The following is a 24,524-nucleotide window of genomic DNA, read 5'->3' on the forward strand; positions in this document are numbered from 1 at the left end:
AGATTGTTGGCTTGGAGGAGAGAAACGTCGATTGATAATGCGTTTATTGGAGGACTGAAGGCTGGAATTGAGAAATGGAAGATATCAGCTGCGAGACGGCACGGTCGGTACTAGGGTTTATTTGGCGGTTTTCAGGGTCACGGTTTCTAATTAATGAAAAAAAAATCATATATATATATATATATACCCACACGTTAAATGTATTCTTGAAGCAAGATTTTTTTTAAATGCAATTGATTAATATGATTAACACAAGTAGTATGCATCAATTCATTAAAGATTTTTAATTAGTTGCTCTTAAAAATGATTGAACTGAAAATTAAAATTGATTTGGTTTCCTTTTTCTACCTTTTTATTTTATTTTATTACATAAGAACTCCTACCACCAACAAGTCATTTGAACCCCTTGGTGCAGAATCAAACCTACGAATCAGCATCCTCCGTCTAGGTCTTGTTGATTAGGTAAAGTTCGGAATGCAAACACGACTTCCGTGCATCAGTTGGACTTTCGGCCAACCCGACCCCCGGGACACATCTCCATTACTATCCATGGTTCCCATTGGCTCACAAAGAATTCTCACAATCCACGATCCTCGCTAGCTCACAGAACGAACTCTCACCATCCACGGTCCCCACTAACTCATAGAGTAAATTCTCACCATCCACAATTTCCACTGCACTTCTTTTTTTCTTTTTTTTCTCCCCTTCTTTTATGTTTTATTTTGCTTTTGCATCTATGATTTTTGAAGTCTTCCATTTTACTGCTTTGACTTAACATTAATGTTAAGTAAAAACTAAAAAGTATATACACAATAAATCATTCATCTACAGTCCAAATTCTTCATTTAAAGTATACACTTATATCAAATTAGACAAAACATATTCGATCTTTATTTAAAGTATGTGTTTTTTATGTGGATTCAAATTTATATTAGAATTTTTTATGAACTTACATTACCTATTTTATAAATTCGAACTAAATAAATATCAAATATTTTAGTAGTACGAAATTAATGGGCAGACACTTTTGATCAAACAACTTTTAACCCAAATGAAGATGCAAAAATCAAAGGAAAAAAAAAATGCAATTTCTTCACTAGGCGATCGACCGACCAATTAGGGTAGTCGATCGACTTTCCCTCTTTTTCTTTGTTTTGGCGCCACCTACAAGCGATTGACCAACCTTTGAAGGTGATTGACCGATCCAACTAATATTCAAAATTTTGACTTGTTTTCATGCAATTGGTTGGGGATTTTGGGTTGGCCGCATATCTCATGATGTCATATGTCAACATCCGATACTGACAGTTAATGGTAGGCGATTGTTGGTAGTTACTTTCAAATTTTAAATTTTGAAATTCAAATTCGAAAAAGGGTTTTCCTCCATTTCATTTGAGGTCTATAAAAGGATCTCTTGGGAAGATATTAGGGCACATTCAAGTAGGAGTAAGATGAGGATTTCAAGGCATTTTGTCGGTCAAAAGGGGACTTTCTAATGAAGGAAAGAAAAGAGAGACACCACACTTCTCTTCTTTTTTCAATGGCCTTTGGGGGTGTGATTTAAAGTGAGAGGTCTTCCATTTGATCTACAGAGGTTCATTCTTCTAAGGGACCACTATCTAACCCTTTACTTTATTCATTTTTATTCATTTTGTGAATTTTGGCATGTTGAAGCATGTTTGTATTTTATTGAATCTTATGATTTTATGTTTCACTATTTCTTTATTATTCCATGTCAAAAATACATGTTCGACATTGTAAAACATGTTTCTATCATGATTACATAAGAAAAAACATGTTTAAATGTCAAAACTGCATGTTTCTATTAAAGTCTACTTTTAGGCTATCAACTGACCATTATAAATAGTCAACTAACCCCTTACCTATTTGAAAATGTAACTGTGGGCTACAGGCAGTTGATCGGTCCCTACAAACGGTTGATCATCATATTCCAATAATGCTACTTTTTGCACTCTCTTGATTTCCTTTAGGATTCCAAGCATTTTGGTGCGTCTACACATGGTGGAGAACATTAGATTAATATTGGTTGCTTTTTCATCAGAGTATTGATGTTTTCTCTATTTTAAAAAAAATAAAATCAAATTTTCATCAAATGCAATTAGATTTAAATGAGTTTTCATTTATAAAAAAAATCCATCCATGCTTTTGCAAAATTTTTAAGTTATTCGGAGTCATACATTTATGATGCTGCATTTGGATGTTCTCCAATGTTTTCTACACAAAGTCAAGGTGGGTTTGTGGTTCTCCCTCCAAAAATCCACACATTTCCAAATGGTTTTATGGTTTTCCTCTAAAATAAATAAAAAATGTCCTTTTATAAAATTTAACATTTCAATGAACTATTCATGTTATAACTATTGAATAGATTAAAAATTCTCTTTTCTAAGAGATAATTCAAGAGATTTCAAGCAAGCCTTTGTGGTTTTCCTCCCAAAGAAAACCGAAGTTATATTACTTCAAGTGTTTTCATAAGATAACTCAAAAAGTATTTTTAAACTAGAATGAAAATGTTTTTTGAAAACTACAAGGGTTTGATTACTCTTTTTAGGATATGTTGATAGTTTTCTTTATAGATCCATTTATACCAAACCAAAAACATAAATTTCTTCTTTCTTTCTTTTCCATTTTTTTTGTTATATATTTTGTACGTGCATTTTCATTGGGCATTCAAATAGTATGACTTTCATGAGGTTAAGTCCTCTACAAAAATCCCATGAAAGCCTTTTCAAATAGGTTAAGGGCAAAATGTTTTCTGAAAGAAGAGATACAAGAAAATAGAAAATGCAAAGGCAATTGATCAACCTTATAGGTAGTCAACTGCCTAGTTTTTAAAATTAATTTTCATATTTTCTAAAAATTCAAATGTTTGTTTTCAAAATTTATTTTCAAAAATGGGATGTGTAGACATACACACAAGGTAAACATGGTAACCAAGGGAATGAGTGTTTTACGGTGCTAATGCTTTGAATTCAAATAAAAAAGAATTTAAAATATTACCTTCTCTATTCACAAATGTAGTCTCAAACCTAATATAATTTAAAAGGTTTTCCTTCATTTTGCCTTTTCAAAAAAATTAAAATAAAGTGGCGATTCCGTTTTCTAAAATGAAAGAGGACATGTTAAAGAATCAATGTTTTGATTTTCTATACTTGTTTGGTTTTTAAATGGTTAGCAAATGTCGGCAACCCAAATGAGTCCTCAAAACCTGATGTTGATAGCCTTGATGACTCTACTGGAGACATTAGAGAGTTAAGCTACCTTTTGTGTGAATGTGTGTACGTTTTGTGATTATGTTTAATGTTTTTGTATTGTGTATGTATGTTGTTATGTTATGATATGTTATATTTATATGTCTTTGCTATGTTCATGCATTTACATCCATAAAGTGCTCTAATTCACACACTTTACTACACTGCATGAGTCTTTGTAGGAGAGAGGAGAAGAAAGAATTAATAAGGTACTTCATGGGGCTTTGTCTCCTACATAGATCTTATCAAAATTTCTTCACTAGATTTGTCCACCATAGGATAGAGACTTTTATCCCAATGTTTTGTTGAGCAATATTTTTAGGACACATGGAGTTATACTGTAACAACCTGATTTTTCATGCCATTTTATTTTTATTATTATTATTATTATTATTATTATTATTATTATTATTATTATTATTATAAAGTTTCATTGCTCTAATACCTTGTAATATAATCCATAACATCGTCACGGTCTAAGTGGAGATCGTGGGACCTATATATCCGTATACTACCTATGTAGTAGAAAACAAAAATGCATATAACCACATTATATACAATACCAGATGTCAATACTTCCCAAAAATATACATACAAAATCTTACCCAAAATGCCTTATCCTATCACCTAGGGACCACTAAAAATTGTCTATCTAAAAATACTCACCCTACACACTGGGCGACACAAGATCCCCTCTATCTTTGTGTTTGATCTGCTCGCCTACCTAAATCACCTGAAAAGTAATAAATTACTAGGATGAGATAACTCTCAGTTAAACGAAATATGTTATTATCAGTGTGTGGCAAATGAGTTTACATAATTGTAATATCTTATTTAAAAGTAATGTAAACAACTGAGTCTAAGAAAACAAGTATAAATTATACACAGTATAACTCACACCTATGTTGCTTAACATAAACTGTTTTCTAAATATTCTATTCAAAATACTTCTAATATTTATAGGCATGACTATGGTTTCTGTAAATCTAGATATATAATAATAACTGAGAAAACTTCCCTATATGGATAACTGAAAGTCATGAATTAACCCTTCATGATAGGGTTGTGCGACCCGTAAGAGGAACTTAACAGTGGTTGGCCGACCAAGATAAGTCAATTGAACTCCGATAGTCAGATCAGCCACCTTAACCCTAACAGACGGGGAGCCTGTCCACAACCAAGGCACAATCGACTACTAAAAATCCACACACTATCTGAGATATGTGGTTGCACTCTGAATTGAAATAGTTACGATACCGTGCTCTGAAAACTGATCTGGTCGATTAGAATCTGATACTATATATATATATAATTGATAATTATGCTTAACTATGATTCTGTTTAATTGAAATAACCAAAACGTTGTAATTAACTGATCTGAACAAACTGAAATATATGTATGTTATGGTTCTGAAACTATATATCATGGTTTACTAAAACTGAATTTCATATTTTTGTATAAATTGTAAAATCATAAAATTTGCATAAATCATAATTCTAATTAACACCGCGTCTCGTGTTTTCTGTAAAATTGTATAATCATGATACTAAGAAAACTGAATATTTTAACTCTATAAAACTACATAAATCCCGATAACATGAAAGTTGTATAAATTTTGTAAAATTTTGTACTGTACTAATAATTTCTCATGCTACACAATTAATTAAATAAAACACATATACTGAAATTTGTAAAACTATATAATTTTCTTACTCTGAAAACACCCATAATCATATATCATATATTACAGGTAAATATTTCTAAATCAGCTGGCATATCATATGTAGAGACCTAAAGGATCACAGAAATTAAATAATAAAAGAGGGAGCAAAAGAAATTTTCTTAAGGGTTTCTATAAGGTCTCGTCGTCGAACGCAGTGCATTCGTCGACTAACAGACTTATTGGGATCGTCGACGTGGACAAATGTCTCGTCGATGAGGAATTATAGAGAGGGGTGTTTCAGGGTCTGAAATTTGTTGATGAAGAATAAGTGCTCGTTGATGAACCTCCTGTTTGCACTCGTTGACGAGATGACGTGGCTCGTCGACGAGTCTGCATTTTATAAATATGTGGAACTCGGATTTGTGGCGAGGGAAATTTGCATGTGGAGCTTCTCTCTCTAGAATTTCGCCCTCCTCACCTTCTCTCTAACTTTCTAGCCTGATTCTTTGCCTGTTCGATGATCGGAAGCCATCATGTCACTCCTGGGAAGGTTCTCTTCATATCTGCTGGAGTGATTTGTTGGTTAGGCTAACTTGGGAACCATCCCAAAATTTGGGTAAGTTAGCTAATTTCAATTTTATTGGGTATTTGGAGTTTCTAGACTTAGGAGAATATGTTAGGAAAGATGCTACTGAAGTTTTGTTGGGGAAATGTTAATTTCAAAGTGTTGTGCTAGGAACATCGTAGGTGTATGTTTTGGGTGTTTTGTGGGCTTCCTAGTAAGTTAGGTAAGGGGATAAACTAAGTCAGAATTTTTCATGAAATTATTTATTATTTACAGCATTAAACTTCAAGAAAATACATATATTATATAATTATGTTTAGGAAATATTGTTATGAACATGGATATGATTTAAATGTGATTTATCAGAAATTATGATTTTGAAACAGATTTTACATTCAGGAGATTACCTATTTCTGTGTGGCATAAGTTTAAATTTCTATGTAAATATGAATATCAGAATAATATGTTTTCCCAGATCAAGTATGTTATGGTAGTTTTCAGAGCAAATATAAGCAATACAGGAACCATGATTTTATGATTATTATATTAAACAGTACAGAAAATTATGTTCAATATATTATATTATGTCGGCGCAGATGTCATGATTCATGTTATGATATGCCGACGCAGATGTCGTGATTCATGTTATGTTATGCTGATGCAGATGTCGAGATTCATGTTGGCGCAGATGCCATAATCTAGTATGATCAGACAGAATTTATGAAATATTTACATGACAGTTATTATTATGAAATACGAAACAGTTATGTTAAGTATATGAAACTTATTATATGATATCAGAACCTGGATGACATGGTTTAGTTCAGTTTCAAGAGCTCAGTACCGTAGCTATATATTCAGAATTATGATAGTGCTAGCACACAACCAGTAGTATGGGAGATGGTAGTCGATGTGGCTTTAGTGTAGAGTGGAGTAGTCCCCTTGGCAGTCTGGGACCAGGTAGGGGCGAGCCTATCGTACTTACAGACTTATGATTGATCTACCATGGTCGGTCAGCCATTGCTAGGTCCCGCCTTCGAGCTGCACAACCTAGTCATGTGGGGATAAGACATGACACCAGCTAGCTATCCATCCTGGGTGTATTTCAGTATTGTACAATTATATAAGATGATTTTCATGTTAGTAATTTAGTACGTTATATTATGTTATGAGAAATCATGTTTTATTCAGGTATGATATCAACAGTTTTTACCAAATATGATGTATGTTCTGATATTAAGTATAACATGAAAACACTCATGTTGCCACACACTGATATTAATTTATTTCCCTTACTAAGAGGTGTCTCATCCCAGCTTACAAAACATTTTAGGGAATCCAGTTAGACAGGCGGACCGAGCTTCGCGTCAGTAGAGGCAGTTCATACTACCCCGGTGGGTGGGTGAGTTGCTGAGCTAAGGTCAAATCATTTTTGGATTATGATCCTAGTTCTACCCTCTTGATCTTTTTGGGATGTATATATATATATATATATATATATATTTGACAGATTAGTAGCACTCTGGTATTGTAAATGTTGGATGGTATGCATGTAATTTATATTTTCCGCTGCTTAGGTGTCGTTGTATATGATAGGTGTATTCCCGGCACCCATGGGTTCGGGTTGATTTTGCTATATTGGTATCAAGGTTATTATTAAGAATGATTTTTATGTATGTAAGGAAAAAAAATATTTAATTGTGGTAAAATAGGTAGGTCATTACAGCATATTTCCCTTACCTAACTAGTTAGGACATCTGACTCCACTTTATTCTTACGTCCGCCGTGCCTAACACAGAGTCCTGAAATAATATACATTTCCTACTTCAATTACCCTAACTCAGAATAATAACCATATCTACCTTTTCCCCAGGCTCACATTTATCTTTTACTCATAAAATTCCTAAACTATTTATTATTTATCAACATTACCTGAGTTCCTAGGAAAACACCTGCTGAAATCCTCAACTCATGTAACGACCCAAATTTAAAATGAAATTTAAATAATAAGAAAAGGGAAATGGAAACCGGAAACAGAAGGAGGCCGTAGACTTCGTCGATGAATGCTCCGCGTTCGTCAACGACATTGCATTTTGAAAGAGAAAAAAAACAAAAAGGGGGAGTTTCAGGGCTTCATCGACGAATCCCCTGTATTCAACGACAAAGGCTTAAGAGAATTCGTCGACAACACAGGGGGCTCGCCGATGAGAAAATACCGAGAGAGGTTCTAAGGCAGCCTGAATTTCGTCGACGAACACAGGATTTCGTTAACGAAATTTGTGAAGGATTTGTCGACGAAGGTCGGGCTCATCGACGAAATCCTGTTTTATAAGAATGAAAAATTCGGGAGAAATATCATTTTTTTACGAAACCTCTCTCTCTCTACGGTTCTCCCTCCCTTCTCTCTACGTTTTCGGCCCCACCAGTCGTCGGATCGACGATCCGAAGTCACCACGACACTCCTGACGGAGTTCTCTCCAAATCTGTTGGAGCGGATCGTGGGAGAAAGCTAGTTGGAAATCATCCCAAAGTTGAGGTAAGGCTTTTTAATCCATATTTGGTCTTGCGCTAGTTAGAAGAAATGTTATGCGCATGAAAATACTAAAGTTTAATACTGGGGGTTTTCAGTTTCAGAATATTGATCAGGGAACCCCTCAGGTGTTAAACTTGAATGCTTTTGAGTGAAAACTTGCTACTCAATACGCGGGTTTTTGACAGTTGAGGAAAATATTGTATGCTTAGAAATACTGAACTTTAATTCTGGGATTTTTCATTTTCAGGGTGTTGAGTTAGGAACCCTGTGGGTGCGGGGCAATTTTATTAGGGGCTTTCTAGGAATCAGGTAAGGGGATAAACTAAGCTAGTACTGTTTTGGAAAATGCTTATATATATATATATATATAGTTATCATTTGATTTATGGAAAATGTATATGATTATATATATATATGTCTTATATTTGCAAAATACTGTGAAAATGATCGTATGTTGAATATGTGGAAAATTTACTGTGTGGCATGAGTAAAAATGTTGTGAAACACTATTTTCTGAGAATGTGGATGATATGGATTTCTATGATGGAAAATCGGCGTATGGGCCGAGATGTTTTACATATATATATATATATATATATATATATGGATGTGATTTGTCGGCGTACAGGCCGTGCTATGTGGTTTGCCAGCGTACGGGGCTGTATTATGTGGTTTGCCAGCATACGGGCTGTGCTATGTGATTTGCCGGCGTATAAGCCGTGCTATGTTAAAATATGTAATACCGGCGTATGGACCGATGATTTTCACAGTACACGTATATATATATATATATATATATATATATATATATATGTAAATGATATGATCGATGTGAAAATGATTGATATGAGATATCTATGTATCACAATTTTAGTATATGTATATGATATCAGAACTTGGTTGGCTTGGTTTAGGCTAGCACTTGCACGGTACCGTTGCTATGTGTCCATGGTCCTCGTGATCATGATATCTGTGTTAACGCCGTTGTACGGAGTGGTGTGAGATTGGATGGTCAATGTGGTTATGTTCGAGGAGTGTGATGTTATCGCCCCTGGTGTATGGACCAGTCTGGGTAGACCCATCGGACCTACAAACTAGACTATCGACTTGGAAGTGGTCGACTAATCATTGTCAGGTCCCGCCTTCGGGCCACACAACCCAGTCATGTGGGGGTAATACATGACAACAGCCAGCTAACCTACCAGGATTGTTTTATGTTATTATTATTATTATGACATGAGTTGAGATATGTTATGAAAATGCAGTATGTTCTGCCATGTTGATTTATATATATATATATATATATATATATATATATGTTTTCCCAGATTTGATGAAACAGTACTAAATGTGTTATATATATGATATATGTTGAACACGAATTTCTCATGTTGCCACACACTTGTATTAGTTTATTTCCCTTACTGAGAGGTGTCTCACCCCTAAATTTCATTAACTTTTCAGGAGCCCCGGATAGGGGAGCGGGAAAAGTCCCGCAGAATTAATGTTGATTATCTGCCCTTTTTGAAGGGTAAGCTTTTGGTAGGGATAGCATGTTTTGTGGGAATTGTCCCTAGATTCATTTTTGGGATGTATATACTGAGAGATAGTGTTTGTAGTACTTTGGTATGTGTTATGCACATTATGATGAGATGTATATGATTTTATACTTTCTGCTGCGTAGGCTTCTGCTGTATGTTTTGTTATATCCCTGATACCCACGGGTCTAGGTGGATGGTGACCTGCTGAGCTGGATGTAGAGCATGTGTTAATGATATGTTTTTAAAAAATATATATATACGTGAAAATGAGCAGGTCATGACAACCCATACCTAAGATGTTTGGCAACCCAAAACCCTGCTTTCACAACACCCTAATTTAATCAATCCAAACACCAATATAGTTCCATCTAGCCCAAAATCTGGGTTCAGAAAAGCTTAATAACCACAAAACCCTTAAATAACTCACTTACCCTGTTTTTGGGATGATGCCCAAACTTCTCAAACCAACATTTTGCTCCGGTTAAATTGTAGAGAATCTGCCCCAAGATCAGCGTGGTAATTTTTGATCGTCGAATCAGGGAGAAACGGAGCCAAAAATCCATAGAGAAGTCAGAGTAGCCGAATTCTAGAGAGAGAGAAAGAAAAAGAACTAAAATTTTCATCCAAAACTCAATTTTTGCATATTTATAGGTGGTTGGCCACGTGGCTTCGTCAACGAGGTGAAGAAGGGAGTTCGTCGATGATGATAAGAATCTCATCAATGAACCAATGGGTTTGGAACACCCCCTCTCGGTTTCTCTTCATCGATGAACACTGAAATTCGTCCATGAATCCTTGAAGGAGTTCGTCGACGAAACCTGGGCATTCGTTGACGAACCCTGTTTGACCCCTTTAAATTTCTTTCTTCTCTTTTATTTAATTATTATAATTTCTGAGTCTTTACATTCTCCCATTCTTATAAAATTTCGTTCTCAAAATTTGCTGTCTATATTACACACTACTCTCTGAGGAAAAGAAAAAAATTTGGCTACTTATTTTATTATTTACCCTCACTTGTAGCGGAGGAATACTGTGATTACATACAAGGTTATGGGAGATTACAAATATATACATAAGAGGAGATTCTCCCAAAACCAAAATACTATCTATCCTAAAATCTAACATACAATTCATACTTTAACTACTCTTCACTGAAATAAATAATACTAATTTTATTTGAATTATTACTCTAGACTACCACAGATCTTCATCAAACAGTTGTGGGTACTTTTGTTGTATCTCCTCTTCTAGCTCCCACGAGACCTCCTCAACTGTGTGATTTCTCCACAAAACTTTTACTAATAGAATTATCTTAGTGTGTAACACTTGTTCTTTTCTATCTAAGATCTGCGCCGGCATCTCCTCATATGCTAGTGTGTCTCTCAACACTATATCCTCACAATTAATCACACGTAAGGGATCTGAGACATATTTCCTCAACATGGAAACATAAAATACGTTGTGTATCCTGGATAGAGCTGGTGGTAAGCCTAACCTGTAAGCGACTGGACTCACTCTCTCAAGTATCTCGAATGGGCCAATATACCTAGACCTTAACTTACCCTTCCTTCCAAATCTCATAACTCCACTCAGTGGTGCCACTTTCAAAAATACTTGATCTTTTACTTCAAACTCCAATTTTCGACGGCGAGCATCTACGTACCTTTTCTGCCAACTTTGAGCTGCACTGATTCTGTCTTTAATAAGTCAAACTTTATCGTATGCCTGCTGCACCAACTCCGGCCCCAAAACTCGCCTCTCTCTGGTTTCATCCCAGTATAGTGGAGAATGGTACCTCCTACCATATAATGCCTTGTAAGGGGTCATACCGATGCTGGCCAGATAGCTGTTATTATATGCGAACTTAACCAACAACATATACTGGGTCCAGATACCCTCGAAATCTAGCACGCATGCTCGTAGCATATCCTCAAGTATTTGGATCATCCTCTCTATCTGCCCATCAGTCTGAGGATGAAATGTTGTGCTGAAAGATAATTGAGACCCCAAGGCCTCCTGTAAGCTCCTCCAAAATTGTGATGTAAAACGTGGGTTACGGTCTGAAAATATGAATACTAGCACTCCATGAAGTCGAACTATCTCCTAAATGTATATCTTTGCCAGTCTGTTCATAGGATAGTTAACTTTGATGGGTAGGAAGTGGGCAATCTTTGTCAGTCAATCCACTATCACCCAAATGGCATTCTGACTATGTAGCGTTGGAGGTAATCCTGTAACAAAATCCATAGATATATGGTCCCACTTCCACTCGGGGATGTGGAGTGGCTGCAACTGTCCTTCTGGCCTTTGGTGCTCAGCCTTCACCTACTAGCACGTCAAGCATTGCTTCATGAGTTCAACAATCTCCTTATTCATGAATAAGCATATCTATTTATTGGGGAAGCACATATATTGCACACCAAAATTTATATTTCATTATCAGTTGTATTCCAGGTGTGGCCTAAGGGGTGTTGATCTAGCTCGTAAGGATTGGTTGTAAAGGTTGGGGGTCAGCCTTGTTAATCTGACTTGGGGTTTCTCTTGCCCAGTAAGGAAAGGGTGTTGTATCTGGTGTCGCTCACCCGTAAGTGAGCTGTAGTGGAATCATAGGGCTTGTGAGCTAGAGGCGGGGATGTAGGCACATTTTTCGAACCTCGATAACGCATCTGGTGTCATCTTTACTTTATCTGTTTTGCTATATTATGCTTGCTTGTTTAAAATTTATCTGGAGTAAATTAATTGCAGTTGCATCTATCTGTTTATGTTTTAAATGCTCTAAAATGACTCTAGGTTGTGAAATACTATTGCTGGTTAATTGACTTAGAAAGAAATTTTTTAAAATATCCAATTCACCGCCCCTCTTGGGATTACACTAAAGTCAACAGTGATTGTAAGATGATCGTTGATACTGTTTTATACATTTGTTTATCAATTTTAATTCTATTGTATTATACCTTTTTGATGTTGGAGTCTTAAAAAATGTTGTTTGATGTTCACTTTGGCTTTTTCATTCAAAAATGGAATATGCTTGTTCACGTTATAAACCAACTACTTTTGAGATCAATGCAACAAATTGAGAAACAAACCAACTACCGCCACCATACTCATAAGTAAAATGACCCGTGGGAATTAAATTTGCGTAAATTTGCTAATGATTTCCATGTTTGTATTGTATGACCTACAAAACAAGTCAAAATGGGGTTTAAGGTGACCAAAACATAAAATACACTTGTTTTTGTCACAAACCAAATACTACCACCATAATGATAAGTAAACTTACCTGCGGGAACTAAACCAACGTCAAATGAGTCGATGGTTCTTAAGTTTGAATAGTATGACCTATAAAACAAGTCCAAACAGGGGTTTAAGGTGCCCAAAACGTGGAATATGTTTATTCCTATCACAAACCAACTACCTGTGGTGCTCATAAGTACAATGACTTGTGGGAAGTAGTCCTACATCAAAAAAGCCAACAGTTCCCACGCTTGTACCATATATAACATACAAGAAAAGTCAAATTCGGGATTCAAGGTGTCCAAAACATAGAATATGCATGTTTTTATCGCAAACTAATTACCACCACTATGCTTGTAAGTAAAACGACTCGTGCGAACTAAATCTGTGTCAAATTAGCCGACCGTTCCTAAGTTTGAAATGTATGACCTATAAAACAAATCAAAAATGGGCTTCAAGGTGCCCAAAATGTGAAATATGCATATTTTTTACACAAATTGACTACCGCCACTATACTCATAAGAAAAAAGACCCATGAGAATTAAACCTGCATCAATTGAGGCAACAGTTCCCAAATTTGAACCATATGACGTACAAAACAAGTCAAAAATGTAGTTCAAGGTGCCAAAAACATAAAATATGCTCGTTTTTGCCACAAACCAACTACCACCACCATACTAGTAAGTAAAATGACCTGTGGTAACCAAACCTACGTAAAATGAGCTATCAATTCCCAAGTTTGAACGGTATAACCTACAAAACAAGTCCAAAATGGGCATAAACTGAGTTTGGTCAGTCCCGACAAGTCCATCACAGCGAAGTGGATGTGCCAGAGCTGACGATGCCTAAAAAATCCTCCCTAGGGGCTTTTTCCCCACTTAGAAGCAAAGTTAAAATTTGGTAAACATAGTTCATTTTAAGCATTCGGGTGTCCAAGTCAAGAATACGAGGTCTAAACAGAGTGTGGTCAGTCCCAACACGTTTGTGACATTGAGCTCAACGTGCTGGAGTTGACAGTGCCCAAAAATTCCATACCAATTGAAAATTATGTGCTTAGAGACAAACCTAGTACACTTAGTTGAATTTAACCACCCAAGTGTCCAATTCAGGTATACGACGTCCAAATTGAGTTGGGTGAGTCTCGACACATCAGTCACATCAAACTGGACATGTCAGATCTAACGATGCCCAAAAAATCCTCTCCGGAAGCTTTTTCCCCACTTAGAAGTGAAGTTAGAATACAAACAGAGTAACCTTAGTTCACAGCTTTGCACCCGGGTGTCCAATTCAAGCATACAAGGTCCAAACTGAATGCGTTCAATCCCAACACATCCATCACATTGACCTGGACATGAAGAAGCTGATGGTGCCTAAAAAATCCTCCCCGCGAGCTTTTTTCCCACTTAGAAGTAAAGTTAGAATAGTAATCAAACTTAATTCAGTTTAAGCACCCAGGTGTCCAATTTGGGCATACGAGATTCAAATCGAGTGTGGTCAGTCCCAACACATCCGTCACATCGAACTGGACGTGTCGAATCTAACGGAACCCAAAAATGCCTCCTCGAGAGCTTTTCCTATACTTAGAAGTAAAGTTAGAATACAAACAAACTTAAAACTTAGTTCATTTTAAGCACACAGGTGTCCAAGTCGGCCATACGAGGTGCAAACCGAGTGTGGTCAATCCCGACATGTCTGTCACATTGACCTGGACATGCCAAATCTGACGGTGCCTAAAAACTCTTTCTTGGGAGATTTTTCCCCACTTAGAAGCGAAGTTAAAATACAAACATGGTAACCTTAGTTCACGGTTTTGCACCTAGGTGTCCAATTCAAGCATACAAGGTCCAAATCGAGTGTCATTACTCCCAACACATCCATCACATTGACATGGACGTTTCGGTTCTAACGGTGCATAAAAACTCCTCCTCGTGAGGAGCTTTTTCCCCACTTAGAAGTAAAGTTAGAATACTAATATAGTAACCTTACTTCACGATTTTGCACACAGGTGTTCAATTCAAGCATACGAGGTCCAAACTGAATATAGTCAATCTCAACACGTCCATCACATTGACCTGGACATGCTGGAGCTGACGGTGCTTAACAACTCCTCTCTGGGAGCTTTTTCCCCACTTAGAAGTAAAGTTAGAATAAAAACAAACTTAGTAATTAAACTTAGTTCATTTTAAGCACTTAGCTTATAAAACCGGGCATATGGTCCAAACCGAGTGGGGTGAATTTTGACTGATCAAACTAAGTTATTTACAATCGTATCATTTTTTTACACTATGTCCAAATGTCCAATTATTTTGCTATCTAATCATTTTTAATTATAGCATACACATATATGTTCAAACATTGTATAATAATTTCTTGTATTATTATTATTTTGTAGGGTTTGCGGCTATCACAACACTATAATGATGACAAGGACTACAGTCGAGTCGGATGCGCGGAGCTTTTTACTTTTCCTATATTCCTTGTTATCTGACTAGAATTATTTTTTATTTTTTATTTTTTAATTTCAATTTGTATTTGTATATATGTATTTGAATTTTGAATAATTTATGAATGGTTTAGCAATTCTGGTTTAATTTTATGTATACTAAAACGTAATTACAAGTTTTTACAAGAATTTTCAAAAAAAAAAAATTGATAATTTCAAAGTATTAGTGACGGTTTGAAATACCATAACTACTAATTGCAGGAGAACTATTAGCGATGGTTTTTCTCAGCTCAACTTCGTCACTAAAGGCCAAATATTAGTGTCGGTTTTGATGATTGTCACTAAAAGAGTAACATTAGTGACGGTTTTGTGGACCGTCACTAATAGCGTAATAGCAATGACAGTTATAGAATCGTCACTAATAGTTGGACTTTAGTGACGATTTCGATCTGAGAAAATGTTGATTTTATAGTGACGGTGTTTGTCTTTTAGTGACGACAGAAAACTATCACTAATACTGGACTTTTAGTGATAGTTTATATATTCATCACTAATAAGTATTAGTAACTGTAGATATGATAACTAATTTCAAACCGTCACTAATGCTTATCAAACCGTCACTAATACTATTAGTGACGATTTTTTAATTATTAGCGACAGTTTTGAACTGTCACTGATAACCTTATTTTTTGTAGTGATTATAAATGAACTCTTATGCGTACAAAAGTCTTAGAACCTATCTAAATCATTCCTGTAGCAATCCCTAGAGAAAAATCCTCCAAACCCCCCCCCCCCCCAAAAAATCTACTAATCTTTTGATTCAAATTCTGTTATCTATGCAGAACGAAACCATCGATGGTTTCAGGCAAATCGTCTACAGTTTAATGCCGAGAGTTATTCCTGCTGCAAACTGAAACTGTCGATGGTTTCCCTAAAACCATAGACGGTTTGATAACGAGAGCAAACTGTCTCTGAAAATACCAAAAAGGAGTGGATGGCCATTGGCAGATGATCGACTTCTCAGGCCATCCCTCCTGGCAATGTGGTGAGCCCTTCCCATTGCAGCAGCAGCAAAGTGTTGTAAAATCCGTTCTTCAAGTTCAGCATCATTTGCACCCACTAGCAACTGCATTACCACAAGATAAGTACATAAGAAAATGATGGGCCAGCTTCTAATTTTTGTTTATTGACCAAACCGAAATAAATTAACAATCCTAGCCGATGGTGATTAACAACAGACATGCTGTAATTCAGAATCCCCAAGTGTGGGATGATGAAATATCGTAGCATTTCTTGGTGGAGTAAATCTAAGGCTCCTCTCCTATTCCACGACCTCAAGCAACTCTTGACTGTCACAACATGCAGAATATGTAAATTCATCAAAGCAATGAAGATTGATAATCAAAAATCAGAAAATTAACTAACAAAAACAGCCAAATTGAACCTGGTGGGATCCTTTAGGCTAATGGATTGCCAACACATAGGACATTGAGAGCTTCTCTGGCACTTGTGAAAATGAATTAAGAGTACAATTTTTAAGTTTAATATCCCCACTAAAACAAGTTTTAAATCAGTAGGGTAATTAGCCCTCAACCTCACATTTGATAAGACTCTAAATTTTGTCATCAAATAAGCATCAAATCAATTTCAAATAAGACCATTCTAATCCACAAAGCACTTTACCAGTTCTCTAAATGCCAAATGAAGTGTGCAATATACATAATTACTTATAAATAAATAATATTAATATTTTTCATTTTCAGGCTAATGGAGGACCTAATTACACAAGAAGAAAACAAAGAAAAAAAAAAGTACACAGGGATCAAAGTAGGAAAGGTCATTCCACAAATATCTAGGAGTGAGATCTGGAGGACTACTCGTGGGGGATATGAGATCTCATTAAAAAACCTGCCTATGATGTTTTTATACATAACCAGTCCCTTCTAATAAGATCCCAACATCCATTAAAAACATTTACATAGGGATAGAGGAATCCATGATCTTGGATGGGCATTAGAGAGCCACAGAACTATGGAAGACTCCACCATGAGACATGATAATAACCCTTTAGAAGCCACTTTCCCCAGCAAGCTCAAAATTGCAATGCCAAGACTAGATTTTCCCACAATTTGTGCAGACACCAATATTCAAAGCAAAACCACTTGATCACCTCCCCATTGATGAGTCTTTGATAACATCTGCTTAGCTACAAACCAGAGTAACCCTTAGATACATCATCAATATTTAACTTAACCAAATCACGAGGGAGGGAAGACCACTCAATAAGTTACTCCATTTTTGGACATCTACTATTGACCTTATAGGTCATATCCCGTTTTGATTATGATAAATACTCTGGTATCTTATGGTTGATGAGTTTGTGTGCAAGACCAATCAGAAGTATCATATGGTGCACGTACATGAGCTTAAAGAATACAAAGACCCAAAATGTTTATTCTTTGGAATTTAATTAAGTTGTTATTCGGGTATGTAATAATTAAAGCTCAATGGTATGTAATAATTAATGCATTACATGCATGATAGGGTAGATAAGCTCAATGACCATAGATTGACCATAAGGGGCCACAGAACCTTAGGGATCACCCTTCGGTCAACCGACGCCGGATTTTTTAGGGTATATGCTCAAAAGACCTAGACTAACCTTAGGACTCCCTATACTTCATAAAAATATGCCCCATAGTCTTAACATTAATCATCATATGAATAGGAAAATTTTTATAAGAGCAAAAGGACCGAAATGCCCAAGGATGGCATGTTCGGTCAACCAAACTCAGTTACACTGAGATCCTCGATTGACCTACTAGAAGAATATATACAACCACTGGTTGACCGAACCTCCTTGGGTTAACAAGTTGATCGCTCAGTCAACCGACCAAGTTTATATGGGCAACGCACTGGTCGACCGAACCCCCGCATGGGAATCGCCAACCGTCCGGTCGACCAAACCCTATAGTTCAAATTGATCCAATCGATCGATCAGCGTGGAATTGAAAAATCAGCCTTGAACCATGCAAGTCCGGTCGACTGAACGCTCAGTTCATTTTTTGCACGATCGACTGAACTCTGTCACTCGGTCAACTGAACCTTAAGTTCGGTCGACTGGTGCTCTCAGGTTGGCGAATTTTACCGAGGTTAAAAACATTTTTATTTTTACTAACCTCACTTAAACTTTTCCTAAAATGACAAATATGTCCTAAATGGTTATAATTTTTGGAAATTCTATATATACCCCCTCATTTGCAAAAATTAGTTAAGGATTAGCAATTTTAATTAGTAAAAATCCTCTGAAATTAAAAAAAAAAATCCTATTTCCACTTTTAAGCCTCCTAAACTCATTCTTATTAAATTTTATTGCGTAAATCTCTTTGTAAGTGTGCTTGAGTGTTCTTCCTATAGACTTAAGCTCTCTCTTATTCTTGATTGATTGAGATTATTTTATTGGAGAGCAAAGCTTCAAGTTTCCTTAGGAGACTTTGTTAATAAGTCTTCCTTAGGAATACTTCATTGAGCCATTGAGTTTTGCATTATCATTGCAATACTCAAGGTGTTCACATTGGATTTTGATTGCTAAAAATATTTTACAAATCATTTTAAGAAATATCTCTTGTGCTTATCTTTGAGAAATATATTTTGAAATATTTGCTTGTGTGCTAAAGATCTTCGTTGGTATACTTTTTGATTGAAATTATCATTTTAATACAAAAATCAAATAAGGCTTTACAAATCATTTTTGAATATCTCATGTGGCTTATATTGAGAAAAACATTTGGTGAGATATTTGAAGCATACTTGTGATCTTTGTTGCTGCATTGTGATTGAGAATATTATTTTGACACAAAGATCCTATCACTACACTCTCACATACTGATTGCATTATTGACATTAATCTTGAGAGTAGACACTAAGGCTACACTGAACTTATCTTATTATATCATTCGGTAGTGTATTGATTACATTGGTACATAATTTGTTTACTTGAGAAGCATATTTGCTATACGCAAATTTTATTGAGAAATCTGCTGTATTCCAGGCGTGGCCTGAGGGGGCGGTAATTTAGCCCGGTAAGAATTGGTTGTAAAGGTTGAGATCTGCCCTGTGTTAATTTGACTTGGTTGTAAAGGTTGAGGTCAGCCCTGTGCTAATTGACCTATTTTTTTAGGTGCCGCTCCACCTGTTAAGTGAGCTCATAGTGGTAATCGTTGTCCTTGTTAGACAAGGTGGGGACGTAGGCAGTTTGCCGAACCTCGATAACATTTCTGGGTGTCATCTTTATTTACTACTTTGTTGTGTATGCTTAGCTGAATTATTTGTGTAGTTTAATTTTCGCTGTATATTTATATTCATTTACTTATCTGCACTAGATTGACCATAGGCTTATGTATTACTACTGTTACGGAATTGACCTAGGGAATAAAATTTGAAAATACTAATTCACCCCCCTATTGGAATTACAGTAAAGCCAACATCTACCTTCTAACAGAACTTACAATCCAAGGCTTCACCTAGCACACTACTTGAAGGATTTTGTATCACAATTCAGTATAAATATAACAAATTTATTAAACCAATTTTCTAAAATGTTGACATCCATTTCTAAAAATTAACTAAAAACGCCCTTAAACACTCCTAGAATTAATCATAACTAAAAAAAGCTAAGATCCCATAGCAGTTTGCATTTGTGCAAAATACAACATATCTTTCATAAGTAATAACAACCTCTATATGAAAATGTCCTTATCTTCCAAATTCATGCCCAAGTTTTACGATTACATCAAAACCAAATGTTTGTAGCACTAAAGACAACAAAATGTGCCACTAGGCCATGACATGGTGGCAGGGTAGAGTGGCATTTGGGTTTTTAGGTTAGAAAGGCCCGTTGGTAAGCCGGGGTGGGATTTAGATTTAGGGCTTGTGTTCAAGACTTCCAAAAAAAAAAAAATGACAAAACATCATTCAAAATAAAAATTTGAAGTCAACAAGCTTCCAAAAGACATGATTGGCAAAGAAAGATCCCTATGATAATATTTTATGTATCTTTATTAATATTTCCATACCATTCATGGAAAGGTGTCACCCTACCTACAAAGTAAAGCGAACGCGCTGCACTAACAAAAGCAATAAGATGTAAATAGTAACAAAGATTTTTTTCATTGAGCTTAGTCATATTATGGTTGCAGCTACAAAGAGGAAACATAAATTGAAAAATAAATGTACAAAGAAAAGAATACACCAACAAAATCTAGAAAGTTATTTTAAAATTTAAAAAAAAAAAAAAAATAAGGAACTAGGTACACAAAATGAGAATAGCAGTTGAGCCTATTCGGGACCAACAAATTAACAAATTAAACCAGTCATACGGTTATTATGAAATACATAAAATTCTCACTCAATGTCGGTACGTTGGAAGATGACTGAGAATCACATGGTCATATCAGAAATGGGCAAAGCATACAATAAATTTCACATGAGTAACCTATCAAAATCACATTCAAAAGTATCTCAAATTTTATGTAAACAAATAGAAACAAATACTACCTAAAATGCTTCAAAATTTATTAAAGAAAAGCTTTAAATGCATTAGTTGTGTTTGATGTTTTCAAAATCACATTCATCCCAGTTACATACGTGGAGCTTGAAATCCAATCCCATTATTCTTGCAATTTTTCACATCAATGTAGAAACAAATATATAAAACAACTACAGGTACACAGAGGTTATACTTATACACTGAATTTGAAAAGTAATGTTGTAGTTTTACTGTAGGTGTAAGCTGCATGGCTTCCCGCAAAAAAAGTGAATCTCAAAACACATTCAAAAACAGATTAATGGAATTACTACCCATAAAAAGGGGAGGATTAAAGGAATTATCAATCAATGGAAGCTAACTTTACAGTATATTTCACTTCTTTCCTTTCAATAAGGCAATGAAAGAGTGCAAAACCATGAAGAAACTTATCCCAAGACAGTGGGACTGATCCCTTCCAATTTTTTTCCTCTCCAACCTTTCTACAAGCCATGAAATGACAATTGCTTTAGTGGGACCTGAGATAATTTCAAATAAGCTCTTTGCACTTGGTTTAGTCCAACTAAAATCAACTATTTTCTAATAGAAAAGCATTTTTACTAAATATATATATATAGGAGGAGGATAATAACGTCTCTCAACACAAAACAGAAGAAAAAAAAAACAAAAACAAAAACAAATATATATATATATATATATATATATTCATATATACATGGAAAAAAAAAAAATCAGAATGATAAAGCCTACCAAATTTCCACTCACATTGAAGATAAGAGAAACCAACACTGCCAAACAAAATGAACAAAAACACACAGATGCAAAAATAGGATAATCTTGTCCCAATATATATATATATATATATATATATATATATATATATATATATATATATTCACAATGATGAATATTTGCTTTAATTTATTGTTAGTGATGCAAAGGGAGGATTTTTATCCTCCTGTTCTATTTTCAATTTTTTCTTTTCTTTTTCCTTTTTCTGATGTACATTCTTCTCTCTTCTAATAAATCCTTTGTTTATAAAACAAAAAACAAAAAAACAAAAAACACACAGATCAGGAGGCAAAGTGCGATCACAGAAAATATGAGCATTTCTTAAAAACCTAATAATAATAATAATAATAATAATAATAGTAATTAAAAATGCACACCAGCATAATCTCCTCACATCCTTTACACCTCCCAAAACATCTAAAAATCAAACACTCTCCAAATAATATAAAAATTCTATTTCACAAATTTTAGGCCAGCCAGAAGCAATGAAGAAATAGATGAGCATGAGTCCCACCGTTGGCATAACACATCACACAAACATCAAGAGCTAGAGCAGCATAAGGTCGTCTAATATGCATGCTACGACAATGTGCAACAGATTGTTGGTGTTAACTCTATTAAGAATCTAAGATGGCCTACCAAACAAAAACTTTGACTTTAGAAGGAATCTTAGCTTTCCACGGCTAATTAACAAGAGGAAAGGAATGAGAATAACAAATCGGATAAGAATAAGAAGATTTATAAGGAAAAACACCAGAACATTCAAACTCTAGACCCTGACATTCCCAACCAGAGGAATAGAAACGGAACCCAACAAACCAAAATGCAAAGTGAACTCCTCAGCCTCGTCATTCAAATTCCTTCAAAAATGATAATTCCAAGAAACATGACCACTCTCAATAAATAAATAAAAAAAGAAATAAGTGTATCATAATTGAAAAATGAGAAAATTAAGAGAAGGAAAAGCAGAAGAAGCACAAATGATCTTCAACCTAAATATTGTTCCAAAATTGAAGCAACAACCATAAACCACTTCATGTTTAGTGACAATTACCTGTGAAATTAATTTCCATTGCTTTTGTAGGAAACTCTAGCTCTAACATAAAAATCCCACCTATTTGCTTGCAAGACAGATTTACTAGTGATAATTTCTGCCAAACAGAGTTAGTTTCCACAACTAAAATCGTGTATGATTTTAGGGCTTCAAAAAACTTGGAGGAAGAAATCACCAAGACTATGAGAATCCTTTCCCAGGTTGTGTAATACCTCCTCTTAGAAAAATGCTGAAACTTCCAGCCCTATTAAAATCATCTTATGCAAATTCTTCAAAAACATATTAAATCGATCTTATAATCACAACGATGAGCAGAGCACAAACATGTTTTATCTCCTAAATTCGCCTTCAAAAAAGTCAAGAGAAAAACAAGAATTCCCTCACACACACCACTGCCTCGCCCCCAAAACAAGGACAAAAAAATCCAAAACCAAAACTGGGATAGAATAAAAATCAGCAAACACCAAAACTTTGGGAAAAGAACACTACAATGTCTAGATGAGTTAATGGACTATAACTCCATGAGAAATGAGAAATGAGAAATGGTCCCAAGAGTGGATCAAGGAATTGACAAATAGACCATGAAACAAAGATCCAGCCTGGAATTCTCCTCGAAAAGAAACGCTAGAGATCAATCAATGGAGTGCGAGAAGATGCAGACACGTCACTTATTACCTTTTTATCTGATGCAGTCGGATAAAAGAGGATCAGAAGCCTCGCTAGCTGTCTAAAATTTTCTTAGAAAAATCATAATCACAATGACAGATAAAGAAATCAAACCAATAAAAAATTTTCTCGGGAAAATTTATTACCTTCTGATTCACAAGTAAAAAAATCAAATTGGTGATAAGAGATAAAAATTGAAGATCCAGATTTACGAAAATTCCGAAGCAAAGAAGAATCCAAAGCACATTAAGAAAATAGTATTAAATTGATGGAAGTAAGGGCAAACATGACCTTTTGCTTGCCATCCACGTTTATGTTCAGTACACGAAGAATGTGCTGAAATTCTTCATTAGCTACGAGCGACGGCGACCAAAAAAAAAAACAAGGAATAAACACTAAACAAGATAAATAGAGAGAGAGAGAGAGAGAGAGAGAGAGAGAGAGAGAGAGAGAGAGAGAGAGAGAGAGAGAGAGCATTGTTTGTTGTAGAACTAACCATGGCTAGGGATTTAGACTGGCTCTATAAGCAGCTCTCTTCGCGTGTGCTACGACGACTCTGAAGAGAAGATATGCTACGGGGTCCTCACAACCACCACCCCCTCAACCTCACAACAGTCCGACTCTAACCACCACGCACGGCCATCACTCAGAATCCGGCGAGGGGCTGCGAGTCGGCGAGAGGAGAACGATGGAGCCGTTGGCGAGAGGGTATCGCTGGGGAGTGTAGGAGGGAAATGGGGAGGATTGGAGGGAAAGGGAAAATGGAGGTAGATGGGAAATTTGCGCGGAGATGGTGAATTTATTAGGTTAGAGTCATACAAGACTATTACGAATTTTTTAAATCGTTATTAGTACCAATGAATATTTTAAATCGTCATTAATATTTTTAATTAAATTATTTATATATTTTCTAAATAAAAACACTATAGTAATAAATTTTATAAATCGTCTCTAATATTTTTAACTAAATTATTTTTATATTTTTTAAATAAAAAAACTAGTAGTGATAAATCCTCTGAACCATCACTACTACCCTATTACTAGTGACGAATTTCTCAAATCGTTACTAATATTCTTAACTAAATTATTTTTATATTTTTTAAATAAATAAATTATTAGTGACGAATCTTTACACCATCATTAATACCATATTATTAGTGACGAATTTGTCGAACCGTCACTAATATTTTTAACTAAATTATTTTTTATATTTTTTTT

The 24,524-nt window shown here is 35.2% G+C and overlaps 1 long non-coding RNA gene across 1 annotated transcript; it reads right to left on the reverse strand.

Moving 5' to 3' along the window:
- Positions 1–16,068: 16,068 nt before the first annotated feature.
- Positions 16,069–24,050, reverse strand: LOC131155560 (uncharacterized). The gene is made up of 3 exons (XR_009136838.1): positions 23,803–24,050; positions 16,490–16,598; positions 16,069–16,375 (listed from the first exon to the last, which is right to left on the reverse strand). It is a non-coding gene; the product is annotated as an uncharacterized LOC131155560 (long non-coding RNA).
- Between the last annotated feature and the right edge of the window lie 474 nt (positions 24,051–24,524).

This window comes from Malania oleifera, chromosome 5 (assembly GCF_029873635.1).
Source record: "Malania oleifera isolate guangnan ecotype guangnan chromosome 5, ASM2987363v1, whole genome shotgun sequence".
In the NCBI taxonomy this organism is placed as follows: Eukaryota; Viridiplantae; Streptophyta; class Magnoliopsida; order Santalales; family Ximeniaceae; genus Malania; species Malania oleifera.